We start from the raw sequence: 7,385 nt of genomic DNA on the forward strand, positions 1-7,385 counted from the left end.
ACTTTGTTCTGTTATTGATTCAGAAATAGCAGTCTATAACTGAGTGATACTTACATTAGAAACAAAGATATGGAAGCCGTTAGGAATAATATTATCCTCTAAATGATTGGAAATATTTCATATAAACAAGAAATAATTATTTTTACATTTCAAATTTATCTTAGTAATTGGATAATGCAAGATTTAGTTTAATTATTTTCAGGCAGAAAGGGAAAAACCGGCAAGTGAACATTTAATGGGGAGAATATATAGCTTGCACAATTTAAAAATAAAATCTAACAGTTTGCATGCTTAGCACCTTTCATGCAAGAATTTCAGAGTGTTTTGTAAAATGAATTACACTGCCTTCCCTTCCCCCACCATCCCTGAAGAAGCTTTATTTTATAACTGCAAGGGAAGGCTCATGAAAGCATGACAAATCTTGCATGCCCAGAGATGTAGGGGTATGCTATGAGTTGAAAGGAGGACTTGGGTTGATCTTTGGAACAGGAGCCCACTCACATATGTTATCCAATCTCTAGGGAAGTAGAGTCTCTCCTTCTGGACCTGCCTTCCCCTCTCACCCTATGCCCACCTCAGTCACTTTAACCTTTTGTCCTCCTCCTGTGGAACCCCATATCTGCTTTCCCGCAATTCAAGTCAGTCTTTCAGTTCTATCTGGTTTCCTTTGAATAATCCCCTGCGACATGATGGGGAAGGAGAAGTTTCACAGGAGAGGCCAGCTTTGACAATCAGGTCTTTGGAGAGGGCATCTGCAAGATAATAAGTCTTCCAAGGGACCCTGTAGGCTTTGTCTTAGCAGTCAAAGAAGACTTCATTTAGAAGATTATGTTCAAACAATCTGAAAGAAGTGAGGAAGCAAGTGAAGGAAAGTAATATTCCTAGGCAGATGGAATACAAGAATAAAGGTCTTGAGCCAGAAGGATATCTAGAGCATTGAGGTGTAGTTGAAGAAGAGAGAGAGATTTTTTCTGAAGGGCAGAAAAATAGCAGTCAGAGGTCAATGTGTAACAGGAGCAGACAGGTTGTGTAGGGTCTTGTGACCACTATAAGACCTTGGCTTTCCTTCTGCAACAGAGGCAGAGACACTGGAAGCTTTTAGAACAGGAGTAACATCAACTTAAAATTTAAAGGGATCTGAACGATGTCTTCAAGCATAGACTAATGGGAGGCCAAAGTGGCAGTGGAGAGTTCACTTAGAAGTTTATTCCAACAATCTTTGTAAAAGATGGTCATGGCCTGGCCCATAACTTTCAGAGAGGAAGCTGGAAAAGGTATCAGGAGTCTCAATATATTTTGCAGAAAGAGCCAATGATATTTGCTGACAAAATGGGTGTGGGGCATGAGATAGTTGAAGAGAACTCCCAGCATCTTGGCCTGAGCAACTGGGAGGATAGAAATGTCATTAACCAAGATGAGAGAAACTGGACATGCAGCACTTTGGTGAGGAAGGATCAGAAGTACACTTGTAGGGATGTTCCCTTTGAGATGCCTATTAGACATCCAAGGAGAGATGCCCAAGAGGCATGTGGATAGACAAATTTGGAGTCTGTAAACGGGTTCAAGTTGCAAGTATAAATTTAAGCACTGCATGTCCAGAGACGTAGGGGTATCTCAATATGTCAACATACTGGCAATATGTAGAGTCATGAAACTAGGTGAGAGCACCAAGAGAATGGGTGCAGGTGACAGAGATAAGAGAACCAAGAGCTAAGCCCATTAGATGTTGGGAAGATGCAGAGGAATCTGCAAAGGAAACAGGAGGAGGTGAAAGTAATGACAAGAAAAGACCCAGAATATGAAGATCCTGGAAGCCAAGTGGAAAAAAAAAATTTCAAGAAGAAAGTGATCGCTCTAACGTTTCTGATGGGTCAAGCGTAGCCACTGAAAGTTGACCAATGAATTTCGTGATGTGAGGTCATTGGCATCCTTGAGGAAAACAGTTTCTTTGACAGTATATTTATATGCTGGAGAGAATAACCCAAGAGAGCAGAGAAATGATTGATATGAGAAATAGCATTGCTGAAGCATGTCCTTGAGCAGTATGAGAGGAAACAGAATTCAGCATACACATGGAGCAGCTGTCCTTAGATGGGAGAATGGGCATTTTCTCTGTACAGTAACAGGAGCAAAGGGAGAAATGTCGCTACAGGTGCGGGGAGGCAGGTAAATGTGCTGGTGATCTGTGCGAAGTTACCTTCTGTTTCTATGTTTTCAGTAAAAAGGAATCAAAGCCATCTCTGGTGATACAGACAAGCTAGAGGTTTGAAAAGAAAAGGAAAGATAGAATACAGCTGTCCAGAAAAGCAGGATGAATAAATGAAGAAATGTAGCATGAATTCTGGAAAGTATTAGATACTCACATAAGGTTCATGGCCATTATGTCTGCATGTGTGTTTTCCAGCCACATCAATGCACAGACAGGTACACGCATAGAATAGGCAGAGAGTTCTGTTTAACCAAGATTAGGGTTTTGCCCCATCAGTACATGGAAGTAAGAAGGGCAAGAGAATTGAGAGTATGTGGAAGATAATGATTATAACGACTGGGTGCGGTATTTGAGTTGGGAAGGGAGGTGTGTGATTAAAAGGAAGGGTGAAGAATAAGGTGATAGGATGGATGGGTTTTAGGATGAGTCAGGAATAGAAGGGAGGAGGAGAGAAAAAGTAGTAGGATCAATAGGTTGCAGGTCCAAGAGAGTTCGGAGTGATGGTGTCAGGCTGTTAGAGGAGGAAAACTAGAAAGATTAGAAGTAGGAATCAGATGGTGGGATGCTTGAAACTGAAATTATGGGTGTGTTACATGTCTAGACTCCAGACCATAACCCTGGGAGGGAGTGACTGAGGGAGTGGGTCAGGGGAATTGTGCTGGAATGAGATCCCTGGAGGAAAGGAGTTCAGGGAGCTGAGGGGCCAGGATACAGGAAGTACCATCTGGATATTAAAACAAGGGAGGATTAAGAAAAGAGAGAATAACAGTGAGGCAGAGTGAAAGTCTTCAACAAGTGGACAGGGATGATCCAGGGCATCTACAGAAGACTACAACAAAGATAGCGGTGGGTGGGATTGTCTGATGACAAGAGAGTCAAAGGTGCAGGATTTTAGGGAAGAGGAAGGGAGAATGAATGGCCTAGAAATGGAAGTGGTGACCTAGGAAGACACCAGCTGTGTCTCTAGCCCCAGGCACAGGAGGTGTGGGAGGAGTAGAGCTCCCACCAGAGGGGGCTGCAGGGAGAGCAGGGTGCTCAGGGAAGTCCAGGTGTAGGGTAGTCCGGTGCACACATGCACACATACCTGTACATACACCTCTTGCACACACAAATACACACATACAAGGAAACACAGAGATGGGTGTACGCTTACATGGGCGGATGTTATGGTGTGTGAAATATAGCTTCCTCTTAAAGGAAGCATATTGGGATCTTTAACAGCAGGGAAATCAGATCCATTTTAAGAGAGGTCAAAAAAAAGTCTCTTTAAGAAAGTATCTGATGGGGATGTCACAATATGAAAAAAATATATTTTTAGCAATAATGATATTACCCTTCCCTCCTTTGAATTCACAGTGCTCTCTTTGAATTTCCTTCATGGCTTCTCCATCACATGCCTCTGAGTATCTGTCCTAAATTGTCTACAAGACTGGAAGGCCCCTAAGAGCCTGGAGAATGTTCCCTTCGGTTTGATACCCTCTATATGATGTAGCACCATGTCTAACACACTGGAGACCCAAATAATATTTCTTTAAATGTGTTGAATTAATTTAAATATTTATTACTTCAAAGTATCAAAGAAACACCTACTATATTCATATAAAGAGTAAATCAAACAGTATTTTATTAATTTTCATTAACCAATAATCATCTTAGAGTCAGAGACTGAGAAAGAAATGGTAAAATAAATATCAAAAATGTGTCCAATATGCAACTTTTAGAATTACATGGTGAAAAAAACTAGTATATAATTGCCAGGAAAGCTATTTAAAGCAGAAATATGAGATTAAAAACGCCAAAGGTGTAAACAACTTTAATCTGCTGATTTATTACTCGTGTCTCTTAGAGCCAAGTTTTATTTTAAGATTAGATCTCGGATTTTTTCACTGTGTTGCCGCAAATGAAACCAGAATTTTCTAAACTCGGACGCTGTTCATTTTTCATCTTGTAGATGTCATTTCATCTCTTCTCAAACCAAGTTCATTTCTATAACTTAAGCAATGTGAATATTATAATGTGAATATATAGAATCTTTTAGGGACTTTAAGTCTAAAAGGCACTGGAACAATGCTTACCCGTGTCTGCATTCCATCAACAGACCATGTTAGGGAACAGACTGACTATAGAAATAAATAAAAGTTACCTTTTTATTATTAGACCAGTAAACATGGCTTTAACTAACAGAGATGATTCAGGGCCACTTGCTGAGGAAAATCATCCTTTCAATCATATGTGGAGGTGTGAAAGTGTATTATGGATCCCATATTTCACACCGGACCCAATTACCTTCAACTCTTTCCTCTCTTACAAGCCACGTTCTTCTTGGGTTTCTATACATATCTAATTCTGACTGTTAACTTAATCCTCTAGCTATATAAGGGAGCAGCCACAATAAAAAAAAAAAAATGAGGTCCAATCAGTTATTTAAGAAATGATTCACTACCAAAGGTAGTGGCTTCTGAATACATCTATGTTCTCAAACTTTCCAGCAAGGCTTTGCTTCGTCTATTCCTAAGAAACAGTTCTCCAATTACACCACCATGAAATGTGACCTTTCTCTCCAGCTGGCACTGAGGGTTAGCCATAATCATTAAAAACGTACAGGTGTGCTGACAATTCAAGCCAACTCAACAGTGGCATGGTATGAGACTGAGTGGATGAGAAGGGGAAATTTACAGGAAGGCTTGCACAAAATTGAATCCTTAATATGATCTTAATAACGTGAGCTCCTTAAGCCAAATATTTGGTCTCCACACCTCCCCCATGAAATATGACTGAATGAGAGCTTATATAAAACTGCAGTTTAGGGATATTGTAAGTTTTTAAATGTATGAAGTACAAGTATTTGCGGCATGTATGGCTTGTCCAATTTGACTCTATCTTGTCTCTTTCAGAATTTTGTCCCCAAAAGGATGGGGCTGGGTCACTGGCCAGTGACCGTTAACCACTGGAGAAGCTTTGAATTGTCCTGGTGACCAAAAGGGCCAGAACAAGGACCAGTGATGAGAAGCAGAATGTGGATTCCTTTGCCTCCTATGGAAGGACTACATTAGAGGTGCTAAAAGAAGAATAGGCTTTCTTGGGAAGCTTTCCATCACAGGAGGTGCTCCAGAGACAATGAGTTGTAGGGCATCTTGGGTGGCTTAGATTAGATGACCTGAAAGATTTATCCAAGCTCCAAGATTTTATTCCAGACCCCTAGGCAAGGCACTATACTGGGGTTGGTATGGTTCCTGTTGTCTGAAAATGCTATTCTTCTTCTCACCTCTGAGCCTTTGTACCTCCCATTCCCTCTGCCTGGGCACCCTTCTACCCTTCCAAGCTCAAATATGAGTCTCTGAGTCACTTCCTTCTTCCTTTACTTACTCCTAGGAAGGCTTTGCTGTCCCAACAAATTTGGGTCAGTGTATTTTTCTTTTAGGGTACTCGATACCTCCCCTCTCATCACACTTGTTCTACCCAACTGTATTTCTTTAAGGGTAGGGAACATGTCTTTGTCATAATTGCAGGTCTCTTACCACACAAGACCTGCAGCAGAGCCAGTCTTCAATGAATGTATGTGAAATGACTAAATTACATTGCTATTAAAAAGCATGCTGTGTCCTCCAGAAATCCATTGCACCTAGAAATAATTGAACCAGAGATACTTTACCTTGCTTAGTTATACTATTTTATGGGTCTCAAATCTTTTTCCTACCCAAGGAGTGATCTTAAGAGAACTTATGATACTTATATGCTATCATATCACAAACGGTCTTCAGGCTACAGCAGTTAATTAATACGTTAATTAATACAGCAGTTGATTAATAGTTTAAAAGCTACTAAAAAAAGTGAATAAATCCACTTACAGCAAAACTGTAAGGCCACCATTCTCATTTTGGGTGGGGCAAACTGAGTTCTAATTAAGAATTCTGATGAAGCCAGTCCCAGGGAGAATCTTGCCTAGGCCAGTCCCCACAAGTAAATCTACGAATGTTCCAATCCAGTGAGAGAACACTGAATGACTGTGATGTACAAGACATCTTGCTCAGCTACTTCCTACAACTGCCTACCAGGGCTAATGGGCATAAATCAGAAACTGTGATGAGTGTTTGGACATCAATCGAAGACGCCTAATTAAAAGAAGATAGTTCAAACCACTTTTCAACATGATGTGAAACCTATCCATTAACCTTAATAATTTAAGAGGGAAAAAACAAACTGAATATTGAATAGTTTAAGTGACTAAGTAACAGTCAAATCTATAATTTCATCATTTCCCATCTACTGTCGTTTTTTGAACTATGACTTCTGTAACAACTGCTGTGTGCAACTGCTTTAATCCTTTGAAACCCAGGGACACCTGGGTGGCTCAGCGGTTGAGCATCTGCCTTCAGCCCAGAGCATGATCCTGGGGTCCTGGGATCAAGTTCCGCATTGGGCTCCCTGCATGGAGCCTGCTTCTCTCTCTGCCTATGTCTCTGTCTCTCTCTCTTTCTCTCTCTCTCTCTCTCTCTCTGTCTCTCAAGAATAAATAAAATTTAAAAAAAAATTCTTTGAAACCCAGTAAGTATAGGTTATCGATCAGAAGAATCAGACAACCCATGCCAGTTATTCCCCACATCATGACCGAAAATGAGACATGTCTACAGTTAACAATCCTATGGCCAGTCTCCAGCCATCACCTCATTTTCTGATAAATCTGTCTTCCTACTCAACCACAGTATTCCCTACACTTACTCTCTACCTCTTCAATACATGTCATAAAAAAGATCCTACCCTCATTCTTACTTGACTGTTGCTTACCTTGACCAATGTTTCTCAAACCTTAACGTGTTTAGGAATCATCAGGAGATTTTATGAAATGTAGATTCTAATTTGGTGGTTCTGAGATGTGCTTTCAGAGATTACTGATGCTGCTAGTCTATGAACAATGGTCTAGAATAGCAAGGACAGATGCCAAAGACTCAGCATAGGATCTATCAATCTGAGCAGCTTTAGCCAGTCTGCAAATTACTAAAATTTTTATATGTATGGAATTTTCCAGGGAGAGGATCTAGAATTCCCAAGAGATTCTCAAAGGTCCCTGCACAAAAGTTAGGAACAACTGGCCAAAGCTACCACTGTTCAACTCCTAGCTATCTCATGTCTCCTTTTGTTCTCCAACTGTCTCTAGGTGCTCTTGAAGTATTCATCT

Source organism: Canis lupus, chromosome 13 (genome assembly GCF_011100685.1).
Source record: "Canis lupus familiaris isolate Mischka breed German Shepherd chromosome 13, alternate assembly UU_Cfam_GSD_1.0, whole genome shotgun sequence".
Lineage (NCBI taxonomy): Eukaryota > Metazoa > Chordata > Mammalia > Carnivora > Canidae > Canis > Canis lupus.